General features: G+C 47.0%; 1 protein-coding gene and 1 long non-coding RNA gene across 2 annotated transcripts in view; one reads left to right on the top strand and one right to left on the bottom strand.

Moving 5' to 3' along the window:
• The window catches only part of TRAF3IP2 (TRAF3 interacting protein 2), a 43,627-nt gene extending 38,077 nt beyond the window's left edge, over positions 1-5,550 (bottom strand). Inside the window, exon 1 of the mRNA XM_019443110.2 lies at positions 5,435-5,550. The gene's annotated coding sequence lies outside the window, so the exon portion shown is untranslated. The remainder of the gene's footprint in view (positions 1-5,434) is intronic.
• On the top strand, positions 5,429-6,583 carry LOC128777658 (uncharacterized). Its single transcript, XR_008422921.1, has 2 exons — positions 5,429-5,543; positions 6,144-6,583. It is a non-coding gene; the product is annotated as an uncharacterized LOC128777658 (long non-coding RNA).
• Positions 6,584-12,896: the final 6,313 nt, after the last annotated feature.

Here is a 12,896-nt window from a genome sequence, read left to right as displayed (position 1 = left end):
CCTATTTCACAGAGGGATAGAGATACATTAAGTAGCTCTTCCAAAGTCACAGCTGAATCTAGCCTATAGATCTCCGAGATCTTTCCATTAAACCACATAGATCAGGAGCAAACTTTTTCCGTAAAAGTCCAGAGAGTAAAGAGTTCACGCTTTATGGACCACAGATGGTCTCTGTCTCATACTCTTGCTTATTTAAAGAATTCGTTTTTAAGCAACACTTTAAAAATACAAAAGCCATTTTTAGCAGTATGCTGTAGCAAAAACAGACTATGGGTCACATTTGGCCTGAGGGTTATAGTTTACCAATGGCTGATACAGATTACACTGATAAAATACAAAGAAACCTTCCCCTTTATTAGTAGTAACTGCTAATATTTGTTGAATGTTTACTATGTGTCAAATATTGTTCCAAGTGCTTTGCATGTATTAACTTATTTCATCCTCACAGCTACCTTATTTGGTAGGTATGATTGTCAACCTCATTTTACAGATGGGGAAACTGAGACACAGGGAGGTAAGTGACTTTCCCAAGGTCATATGTCCAGCAAGCAGCACAGACAGGATTCAAATCCAAGCAGTTCAGCACCAGAACCCGTGCACTTAACAATCTGTTTCTTGGTTAAGAACCCTGACTTTGAAGGGCGGGGGAGGGGATTGGAGCAGCTGAGTAACCCCTGGAAGCTTCTGGAATGAATATGTTTCAGACTCTTCACCTTGAAGCTAAGGAGGTGTGGATACGGGCCACCTGTGTTTTATAAAGGATTACCGGGCGGGAAACCTGTGGTGGCTTTCCTTCATTCCAGTACAATAGAGGACATGGATGAGGACTGCAGAGGCATCTTGATTTGAGAAAAGCACTTGATTGGATCTCATTAAATTTTAATCACAAACTGAATTCAAAATAAATTGAAAACTGGTTGACAGAGCACAAACAAAGGGTGATGATAAATGGTGATGCATCTAGAGAGGGGATATCTTCCAGGGGACGCCTCTGAGGCAAGGACGGATGGGATTTAATGAAGGTGTTATGTCCCTGGAAGAAGACAAATAGACAGCAAGAAACAGAGGAAGGGCAGGAGTGAGCAGCCTGAGTAATTAATAAACCACATTACCAGCTCCTAAATAATCAAGGCTTGCTGTTCACCAACCACGTGGATTTTTTTTTTTTTTAAAGAATTCTTTGGGTCAACAATAGTCTTGAAGAGTCCTAGAGGCACACACCATGAATATTTCAGGTGGACGTAATAAATATATACATTTACAGCTAGAAAGATCCTCAGATCCAATTTGGATCCGATACTTTCAATTACAGATTCTCAAAGTCTTACTTCATTCTGCAGAGAGTAATTTTTTTTATATAAATTAAAAGTCTAAAAGCCATGTTATTAAAAAAAAAATCTTTAAACTCATTAATGCTCTTTGTTTACTGCCCAAATGCATGCAAACTTTCACAATGTCAGTTTGCTCAGTGGAGGCTGGTTTTGAGTGAACTGTTTGGCTCCGGTTCAAATTCCAGTGAATAAATACTTCCAAGTTTACTTGCAGAATTTCCCAGACAGAGAAGTTCTTCCATTTGGTTTGCCAGAGGATTGGAAGCAGTGGTGAGCCCTGGAGACAAGGGAACATTTACTGGCCCTTGTTCATCCCCTGCACGGTACAACTCACATCAGGCTCAAGGCAGCACGGCATGACCTGACCTGATTTGAAGTTCACTCTGGAACTGTTCTGAGCCGCTGAGCAAGGAGACCATGGACTAGTGGGAATGGACTGACCCGGCTATGTTGTTAGTTGGTGATAAACATTTGGAGAGCAACCTCAAACCAGCCCAGGTTTTTGTTTGTTTTGCTCCGGATAAGGTTTCTCTCAGCACATATCTGTGATTCTTAATTTCAGTCCAAGCCCTAGAGTGAAGACGAAGGGGCAGAAAGGAAAAATCAGGAGAGGAAGATGAAGGGATAGAACATAAGAAAGGGGAATGGAAGAGGAGAGACACAAGGAAAGAGGGGAAAACTTGAAGGACATTTAAAACAATTTGCCTTTTATTAGTGTAGGAGAGAGACTTATTTGTGATTTTTATGTATTACTGAATCTGAGAAAGGGCAGTTGGAAGGGAAGAAAAGGAATGAATACAGTGAAAGGCGAGAGTGTTGTAGGTAAGCTGGTGAGCCAGGAAGAGCCTGGACGACAGCACAGAGGAGGAAGGCAGATCGGAGATGCCAGGGAGATCTAGTGACCCTGGGAGGGGAAGAAGGAAAAACACTGGGACCCCAGGGCAGGAAAACAACGAGGCAGAAAAGAGCCAAGTTTTCCTCATCGCTGAGGGACCTGCCAAGATCCCAGCCAGCCTCGGTGTTCAGGGTGGAAGGAATGGGGACACGCAGGCTGGGGGCGGCAGTCAGTTCCATCACTCCCAAATCGCTCCACCTCGGCTGCCTGGTCAGGGAGCCAACCCAAACTGGCACAACTCTCCGGTTCAGCCGGTACATGAAAGGCCCCCCCACCTCCTCGGCCAGGATACAACTTGCGGCCTCCGGGAAGGTCTAGATGCATGCATGCACGCACGCACGCACAGAGCAACACGAGCGGCCAGGCATCGAAGTACATGTGGGCTAGTAGAGGCCTGCTGGTGAAGAGACGCAAAGAATGTCGGGGGGAGAAGGGACAGCTGGGGTTTCATGAACTAAAAATATCTTGGTGACAACGCACTTAGAAGAAACGGGAGAGGCCCAAGGGGAGAGCTTCTTGATTCCAATCCTCAGATGCTTTCTCACGAAAGGCTGGCAGGATTGTTTTGATAAGGAAATGTGGTCAAACATCAGGGGTCATTTCACTGGATCTGAAAGGAATATAAAGTTTAATGTGCCTCATCTGTGCCCTTGCCCACCCCCCCCAAACAGTTGCCTGCAATTGTTACATATTTTTATGGGCTAATCTAAAACTTCCTGCTGCAGAAAAATGGTTGGATTCAGGGTATTTCTGAGATTTCGATTCTGTGCAGGGTAGAACAGATTTCATTTAGACAAACTACCCACATAATCTATCTTTCTGAATGCCTGTTAAAGAATGCCTGCAAATCAAACTACCTTGTATTTTCAGAGCGTTTGAAAGTCACTAACTCCTTAACCCTGAGAGAAACAAGCTTCAACACTTTCTGTCTTTGCACCCTCCAAGAGTCAGTATCCCTGAGTTAGGATGATGGTGCATCCATGCTGGTTCAGTACCCTGACTGCACTCCCTAGTCAGCCCACCACACACAGTGAGCAGAGGCACCACACTGTTTCATGACTGCCATCAAAAAATGACTTGGAGGGGCGCCTGGGTGGCTCAGTCGGTTAAGCATCCGACTTCAGCTCGGGTCACGATCTCGCGGTCCGCAAGTTCGAGCCCCACGTCGGGCTCTGGGCTGATGGCTCAGAGCCTGGAGCCTGCTTCCGATTCTGTGTCTCCCTCTCTCTCTGCCCCTCCCCTGTTCATGCTCTGTCTCAAAAATAAACGTTAAAAAAAAAAATTAAAAATAAAATGACTTGGAGCTGTAACACCAGATTAAGAATGGCTACGGGTGGTCTTTCTGGGTAAAAGCAGGGCTGGCAGCTGAGAGCAGTTAGCCTCATTTCAGATAATGGTGCTTCACCCTTCGAAATTAGAATCAGTAATTCATCACAGGTGAAACATCTTGAAATTCCTGCCCTCTCATCCCGGGGGGCATAGAGAGGGCCATCTAAGAACGTGACAATGACTACACCAGGGCCTTTCCACAGGAACAGTTTAGCAATACTGAAAGCACTGAGTCAGCCCATCCCCATCAGCCAGGGCCTGTTGGAACGGTAGTGACAAAAAATAATTGCCCAAAGAAATAACAACAATAATAAAGTAGTGGTTTGGAAAAGGTTAAGGATCCTGTGTCTGCCATCTAATGTGTCCAATGATAGCCATCACCCTTACATGCTATTAGGATGTACTTCATAGCTTCCTTTCACCTCCCATTAAAGGCCCCACATGCAGTGATTATTGGTCTAGCCCAGGAGTGGTTTTCAGCTCCAGCTAAGTCAGTAATGCAACCTTCTGGAGCCAGGCTGGTCTGCCAGTTCTCTGGCCTGCCATGAATCTGTGGGCAAGTGCATAGGACAGTTCTTCCTGAGCAACCCAAATGGGACATGAACTAATTTAAGAAACCCCGTTTTATGTAACTAGAGCCAATAAAAACGCCTAAATTCCCGGCAGCCTCCCGCAGAGCCACGTGGCTGCCCAGCTTCCCCCAGCCTTTGGCCCTGACTGAGGCTTTTACCTTGTGCTTTCAGAACAGGTGAGTGAAACAAGTCAAAGCAGCTTATGTGATAAAAGCTAGAGCACCTATGAGGTGTTTGATAGTATACTTGTGCTAAGGGGTAGAAAAGGATTAAGAAACAAAGTCCTTTTTCTCAAGGAACTAACCATCTAGTAGCAGGAGGTAAAATTCATATGTTTGAATAGTCAGTAAACAAAGTAAGTCTTCCAAGATCACCCATTACGGCTAGCCCTCTGGGGACTCCCATTTTCCTAGATTTATTTTGTTAGAAGGGAATTTAGACAAAATCATGTTAGTTCACCCCCCACACACATTTTATTGATGAAGAAATCCAGTCCTAGGGAAACCAAAGTGATTGCTTAAGCCACAAAGCCAGCAAGGAATGGAGTGAGGACTTGAAACGGAGTTTCTTGTCCTTTTTTATTATTTATTAGGTCTCTCCCCCCGCCCCCCATTAAAATTGCCCTATCCTAAGAGACCATCTTGAACTTGAAAGTCACATGAAACTTGATGAGCTTCTAAGATCGAGTAATAGCATTTCTCTCCTTGTTTTCTGTGCCAGCAAACGTCTGGGTTGCTCCGGAGGGGCGGGGGGCTGTGGGAGAGGGCTGGGAAGGCAGCCGGGAGCCAGCGCAGAGCTGAGCTGAACTTCCTGGCCCACGAATATGGGGTTGATCTTTTCCCTGCATGAAACAAGGATCGAGAAAACTGGGAGTTTTCCTTCCATCTTTGCCACTGACGTGTCCCGGGGCTGGAAGCCAATGACTTAATTTTTGCCATCCCTGGCTCCCTCCTTGGAGAAGTGAGGCTGGATTCTTAACCGAAACTTGTGGGACACGAAGTACTCAAACAAATGGTTCCCAGACAGCTCCGAGAAAACACCCGTGTGTGCGCTTTCCACCCCTCAGAGAGTTAATCTCCTCTCGCCTGTCTGAAATACTAAACCACCAGCACTTTCTGGCAGCCAGATACTTAGGTGTCATTTTCTCAGCCCCAGCCAGTCTCTACACGAACAGGTTAGAAAGGTGGGGAGTGGAAGGTGGGGGGAAAGTAAGGCAGAACATTTCAGTGAAGGCGAAAAATGCTTTTGGAAAATGGGTCAGCAGCTAAAAAGTAAGGCCAGGCAGGCGACAGCTCTGAACGACTTACCTTAGCACCACCACGGACAGACAGACCGGCCGACGGGGTGGTCGTGCTCTCTCCTTCTCACACTCCACCTTGGGTCGCTCCCGCCTCCCTCCTCCCTCTCCAGGCCCAGGTAAGCGGTCGAACAAGCTCTGAAGCAGGAAGTGGAAGTTGTATGCAAATTTCTACGGAGGCTAGGAAGCCTCTGCCGAGAAAATCTCCCTGTGGGCAGTGAATCAACAGCTGAGAAGTCACTTTATTTCTTAAAACAGAAACCTCCTTCATTGACTAGAAAAGGCCACTGGCTGACCAATTGGGGTGCATTTTTGTTTCCACCACCCAGCTAAGTAACTGCGGAGGAATGTCCTCACTGCCCTGGACCTCGGTGCTACTGCAGCGCCCTAGCCCTAGACAAGGTGTCTGGAGAGGGGATTGGATTTGGGTGTTAAGATCGGTTATTCATTAGCTGCTCCAAAAGAGGAGATTAGGGGCAGATAGCGGGGTGGAGTGTGAGTCAAGAGCTTCTTACTGTCTCTGTTTAAACGTCAGCATTTGCTGCCCTTGCTCATGTGAGGGCAGGACTCACTGCCCATCCCCATGTGAGCGTGCGTGCGTGCGTGCACACACGTGCATGCACACAAGCACAAGTATGCATGCACTGTCCTCCTTTGGCTGTGTTTTTCATGACCTCAAGTTTATTTCCTCTCCTTCCTTCTCCTTGTTTAATCCATAGACTGGAGAATTTATTGTCAAAGGAAGCACATGATGGGAGCTGTGGCCGCTAGAGCTCTGGAGTCGGAGGGATGTGGGTGTGAACTCAGTTCCTCCACTGGCCGACTGGGCACCACAGCCAGGTGCCTGGGCAGGCACACTGTGCTCCTGGTGCTGGCCTTGCCTGCCCGTTGAAGAGGCCCAAGGGTCAGCACCCGCTGCCAGCCATCTCTCCACCCTTGTGCAGGGGACAGGTCCCAGAGCATCCCCATCCACACTGCCAGGTTCTGCTCAAGTAGGTCACACGAAGTGGGTTGCTCTACACTCTGCAAGCAAAGGAAACACGGCTTGTTTTTAAAATAACGTATAACAGGTTGCATATATTTTGGTATATCCTTGTGATGGAATACTATGCAGCTGTGAAAAATAATAAATATGTATGTATATATTTCTACATTCTAACGTGCAAAAGTGACTATATTATTTATTAACATGATCTCATTTTTGTCAATATATATGGCAGATAAACACGTGTGCATTCATATATAGATTCATGCTTGTTCACTGCTGGTTGGCCCTGACACCTGCCCGGAACATAGTGAGCAACCATTCTATATGCGTCAGATGAATAAATCATAAATGTCTGGAAGAACGCATCCAAACTGTTGAGTGGTTTTCACCCCCCGGGAATGAGATTGAGGGCAATGAGTGAGAATGGAGGACTTATATACTATTTACACATGTGGGTTGTTTGATTCTTTTTTTCCACAAACATATTTTTCAAAAAAAAAATTGTACTTGCTACCTTAGCCTTGAACTTTCTGCCTCAAAATTACTATAATAATAATCTTTTTTTTTTTTTTTTTTTTAGTTTAGAGAAAAATAGTATTCTCTGTGCGGCAGCTGGTACCAGGACACTTTGAAAAAGCTATCTGTGTTAGGAGAGGAGGACAGAGAAGAAAAGAATGCCAAGGGGAGGAAATAAGAAGGAGAGCAAAGAAGGGGGCGGGGTGAAAAATAGTTTTCATCTCTCTTAGGTCCGTTACATGGATTGGGAAAAAGCCTGGAAGATGCTTCTGTCAAGTACTACCTTTGGAATACAACTCATCGGGAAGAACAGGGAGAATCTTTTTTTCCATGGCTCGCACCGACTGTTTCCCCAGCCACGAGGCCTAAGGGCCCTGTAGGAAGATAACCAAGTGCTGTAGTGCTGCTTTGCATTGCTGTCAGCTGGGCCTTCCTCCCGTCTCCAGTTATCCTGAACAGAAAGTCAGCCACTTGCCAGAATAGGTTAATGGTTCCTACCCGTGAGCCTTCACGGAGGCCCCTACTGCAAAGCAGCATGGGAATGTAAACTGTTTAGAACGGGAGAAACTCCTGTCTAAATGTGCTGGAGGCAGTTACAGTGAAATGTGGATGCAGGGGAGGTGTCAGGGAGTCTGGAAAATGAGCACCTCTGGCCCCCAGGAGTCCCCACTGGGGTTCTCACTCTAGCACAGACACCCTTTTAGCTGCCATCACAGGAGAGGGGCGCTTCACTGAGAACCCACCATTCACTGCCTATCAGCACATTTAATCCTCCAACAGTCCTGAGAGAGGCATCGACTGTCATTCCCACTTTACCTTTGAGGAATCCGAGGCTCAGAGACACTGAGTCACTTCTCCACGTTCACACAGCTAGTCTGTGGCAAAGAATTCTGGAACTCGGGGCGCCTGGGTGGCGCAGTCGGTTAAGCGTCCGACTTCAGCCAGGTCACGATCTCGCGGTCCGTGAGTTCGAGCCCCGCGTCGGGCTCTGGGCTGATGGCTCGGAGCCTGGAGCCTGTTTCCGATTCTGTGTCTCCCTCTCTCTCTGCCCCTCCCCCGTTCATGCTCTGTCTCTCTCTGTCCCAAAAATAAAAAAATAAAAAATAAAAAACGTTGAATTCTGGAACTCCCCCACTTCCAGGTGGATGCTGCTTCTTGCCCCTTCTTGCCGTGTTGTGGTCTGTCCTTCCCACATGCTTGGGTGAACACAGGTAACTTGCTTCCTTCGCACAACTCTCGACAGCACTCAAGAAGGAAAAAAGGTGTAGACAATAAAAGGGTGGAGCTGAGATTGCCAGTCACGTGAGGCCACGTGTGTCCACGGCGCTGGCTGCTGTATATGTGCTAAGCAGAGGAGCCAAAATACGGGTCAGCTCTCACCCTCCAGTTAAATGTCTAGGAGGGGAGGATTTGTGTTTGCCAGCTTCTAGCGTTGCTCAGTATTCTTGCAAAACACATAATTAGATGAAAGTCGGCTGGCTCTCTCCTCCTCTGTAAACAAAACAAAACAAAGCCATTTGGATCTGATGTTCAGAAACTCCATTCTACGGTATTTTTTAAAATTTTTCTTTTTAATGTTTATTTATTTTTGAGACAGAGAGAGACAGAGCATGAATGGGGGAGGGGCAGAGAGAGAGGGAGACACAGAATCGGAAACAGGCTCCAGGCTCCGAGCAGTCAGCCCAGAGCCCGACGCGGGGCTCGAACTCACGGACCGCGAGATCGTGACCTGAGCTGAAGTCGGACGCTCAATCGACTGAGCCACCCAGGCGCCCCTCCATTCTACGGTATTAATCCACGAGAAGAAGGGGAAAAGGAAAAGATTCATTCCTTGGACAAGCCTTGATTTTCCATTTTTAAATGGTATGATTTCAAGTGCTGGAAGGGCAGAGCGAATTTCCCTGAGGACGGCCACGAGGAATTTCCCTGAGAACGGCCCTCGTTCGGAGGGTCCCTGGCACTCACACTCTGCTGGCTGACAAGTCTGTGGCATGGCCGTTAAGACCGATGGCAGCAGGAGCAGAAACGCCCAGAAACGCCCAGGCTCCCAGGGTCTAGTCCTGTTCTCCTGCGTATTCCGCTCCCCCAACCTTTAGTGAGCACTTGCCTCATTCAGACACACACTAGGTGCTAGGCATGCAAACTGAAGGATTCTCAGCATGTTCTCGTGTGCCTGTCAGAAGCAAAAACTGAAGAAACAAGGCAGCTCCAAACCAACCGGCCAGCAAAACAAAGCTGCAGAGTCATCTGGCTGCTGCTTCTCCACTGCTTTGGCGGGCTGCTTCTAGCCCAGAGGGACTGCCAGACCCAGGCAGATGCCAGAATCCATCCATCACTAGCTCTTCCACGGCCCCCCCCTCCCCCCTCCCCCCCCCTCACTGAGCTCCTTGAGACTGCCCTACCAGTCCGGAGCTCCTTCCTTCTTGCTGAGTTCCCCTCCGGAACCATTTCCTGTTCTGTCAGCAGATCCATCCAGAACCTGGCAAAGAGGTCGTGGTCACACTGACTCTCACAAGGGAAGGGTTTTGCTCTCAAGCTTCTTTCTTTCCAAGATGCAGATTTAAGCATCTCGTTCCACTACCAGGGGCTACTGGGGACAGCAGCTTCGGTCAAGCTACAAAAGGTCCTGTCCTACCATTTCCCAGAAAGATGGGTGCCTGTTCACCTTCCAGTTGTATCCTTAAAAGGAGGCACTCCAAAGCCAAAGATTTTCTACCCCAAGGTGATTCTCCTCATGGTCCACTGGAACCCAAGGTTGTTGGCAGCTTCTCTTGCTAAAAATACGATTAAGTCCTATCACGCTGGGGTCCCATTACTACCACTGCGATAATAATACCACCATAGTAACTGCAAATAGTGCTTATTAAGTGTGAGCAGTGTTCTAAGAACTTGGGGTGCAACTAGTCATTTCATATTCACAATGTTTCTATGAGGCAGGTACTACAAGATTAGCTACCATTTATTTATTTTTAAATTTTTTTCATGTTTATTTTTGAGAGAGAGAGAGAAAGAGAGAGACAGAGTGTGAGCGGGGGAGGGGCAGAGAGCGAGGGAGACCCAGAATCCGAAGCAGGCTCCAGGCTCTTGAGCTGTCAGCACAGAGCCCGACGCGGGGCTCGAACCCACGGACCGCGAGATCATGACCTGAGCTGAAGTCGGATGTTTAACCGGCTAAGCCACCCAGGCGTCCCGATTAGCTGCCATTTATTGAGTAGCTACATTGTGCCAAGTGATTTTCATTATCTGTATAATGAAGCAGAGAAATGTGTTCACCGGAATTCCAGACAGCTGCTCTCAAAGAGAGAAAAGCAGATAGAGACCAGATTCTGCTTTCTATGGAGGCTGAACGCAGCAGAGCAAGTCAGATGAGAGAGGAATGTTTGGAAAGGGACGGTGAGAAAGTAGCTTGAGCCCAAGAGAGGAAGTGAAGACACAGCAGTTTGGCAGCGAGGGTTTCTGTGGAGCAGTGTGGCAGGGAAAGAGCGGGAGGGATCCCTGTGCCCCTTCAAGAACATCTATGATAAACTATGTTATTCTCCAAGTATTCTCTAGCTTGATGTACTCAACTGTCTGGCTGTTGGTCATGTCCGTGGGCAGCTTTGTGTAAGTTTACATTTAATAATGAGGATGTTTACAAGAAGAAGAAGGAAAAGAAAGAGGAGGAGGAGGAGCAGGAGGGGCAGGAGGAAGAGGAAAGAAATGAAGTGTTGGTGAGAATGTGGAGAAATTGGAACCTCACGCACGGTTGGGGGGAATGTAAAATGGTGCAGCCACTGTGGAAAACAGTAGGGTGGTTCCTCAAAAAATTAAAAAATACCCTTACCACGTGATCTAGCCATTCTTCTGGGTGTCAAAAGAATTGAAAACAGGGTCCTGAAGAGATATTTGCGCATCCATGTTCCTAACAACATTCGTCACAATAGTCAAAAGGTGGAAACGACACAGTTTCCATCAGTGGACGAGTGGATAAACAAAGTGTGGTATATCCAGACAATGGACTACTATTCAACCTTAAAAAGGAAAGAAATCCTGACATGCGCTACAACATGGGTGGACCCGGAAGACATTATGCTAACTGACATAAGCCAGTCATAAAAGGACAAATACTATACAACTCCACTTACTATAAGCCACCTAGAACGGTCGGATTCATAGGGACAGAAATCAGAAAGGTGGTGGTTAGGGGCCGGGCAGAGGGGGAATGGGGAAGTCATCGTTCAGTGGGTACAGACTTCCAGTGTTGCAAGCTGAAAAGAGTTCTAGAGACGGATGGTGGTGATGGCTGCACAAAAATGTGCATGTACTAACTGTCACTGCGTTGCACACTTAAAAATGGCTACAATGGCAAATTTTATCTTCTGCGTATTTCACCACACTAAAATATAAGATAAAATAAAGTAAAAATCCCTCAAGCAGTCCTGCGCAATGGGTTTCATTAGCCTCCTTTTACAGGTGAGGAAATTAAGGTGCAGAGAAATTAAGCAGCTTCCTGGCAAATGGTGACGCCGTACAGACTCATCTCCCCTCTGTGCCCTTTTCTTTCTCTGGACTACCTTTCGGCTCCGCCTAACTGTCCTTATTCTCTCTTCTGCCTTTCCCTCATCAAAAGGTGCTCTCAGGGAAAAAACCTGATCACTCACTTATACCTAAGTTACATGGCGTGAATTTAAATCAGTGTGCTACCTCTCTGAGGGGTGCTTGCATTTTAAGCCTCATCACCCTCTATGAAATGAAAGCCTTTGTTCCGTATTAAAGGAATTTCAAGCATCAGGGAGCAAGCAGGGAGGATCTGGAGTGTGGTGGTGGCAGGCAGGGCAGCCACAACCCAAAGAAACACATTAAGTGGTGGAAACTTTAGGCACAAAGTTAGAAGGGAGATATATCTTATGGACAGACTGATCTTTCAAGGCTCCACAAAGATGTGAGACGTGAATACCAGGGAGGGAGGCAGACGATTCACGTTAAACCCTCCCCTTTGGGCAAACTTGCTTGCCTGACTTCCAGACGCTAGTCTTATTTGGTACCAGAATTGTGCACAGCCTTGAAAAGAGAAGACAGAGGGCTGATTTTTCTCGGGGCCTCATTTCCCTGACAGTTCTCGATGCCTCTTCTCTTCTTGTTAGATTGTGAAATTCTGGTCTAATGCAGCCAGGTAAAGCAGCTGGAGATCTCCGTCCGAAGATTCTGAGCAGTCATTCCTTTTGTGTCCAGAATGCACTCAATGCACACGTGAACACAGTGTGTTGTACCGAACCTAACACAAATCATGTGGACGCAAAAGCCTGTCTCCCGGGTGCTCATGGCCTGACTGGAAATTTCCAGGGAGAAGATCTCACACCAATAGCATCCAGGTTAAGAGCCTGGCCTCTGATTCAGGCTTCTGGTCTGGGTCCCCACTCCATGGCCTGCCAGTTGTGTGACCTTAGGGAAGTTTCTTGACTTCTTTGTACCTTGGTTTCTTAATCTGTGTAATGGGAATAGTAAGGCAACTCTTTCACGGGTGATCAAGGCTTCGAATATAGCAGTTCTGGTGGCTGTCTTTGTGTGGAGAACACATTTCTCATCCAAGGGGATGAAACCTCTCCCTCAGCACAGACCTTGGTGAGTGAGGACCAGGGTAGGTTTTTGCCCCCCTGCCTCCCCAGCCAGGCACAAATGGCACAACTGTGCCCTGCAGCCCTGGGAGGGGGGTGGGGGTTATCATGAAGATTAGATTAAATGATCTGTGTAGAGGGTCTGGCACTGTGCTCAATAAATATCAGCTGCTATTGTGATAATAAATATTAGCTATTAAATAATTGCATAACTCCATTAGGATCAGTTATCAGTCAATACCGTAAGGGGAAAAACAACATAGCACATAATATAAATAGTCACATGTAGTGGTAAGAGGTACTTTTATGCTAACAATTGAATAAGAGCGTATTGTCTGTCAGAGAATTGACTACAGATCAGAGAATGCAACCAC

The sequence above is a fragment of the Panthera pardus genome, unplaced genomic scaffold (genome assembly GCF_024362965.1).
Source record: "Panthera pardus isolate Hobbes unplaced genomic scaffold, ASM2436296v1 HiC_scaffold_17, whole genome shotgun sequence".
Lineage (NCBI taxonomy): Eukaryota > Metazoa > Chordata > Mammalia > Carnivora > Felidae > Panthera > Panthera pardus.
The sequence above is the reverse complement of the archived record's forward strand: the minus strand, read 5'-3'. Positions and strand labels throughout refer to the sequence as shown.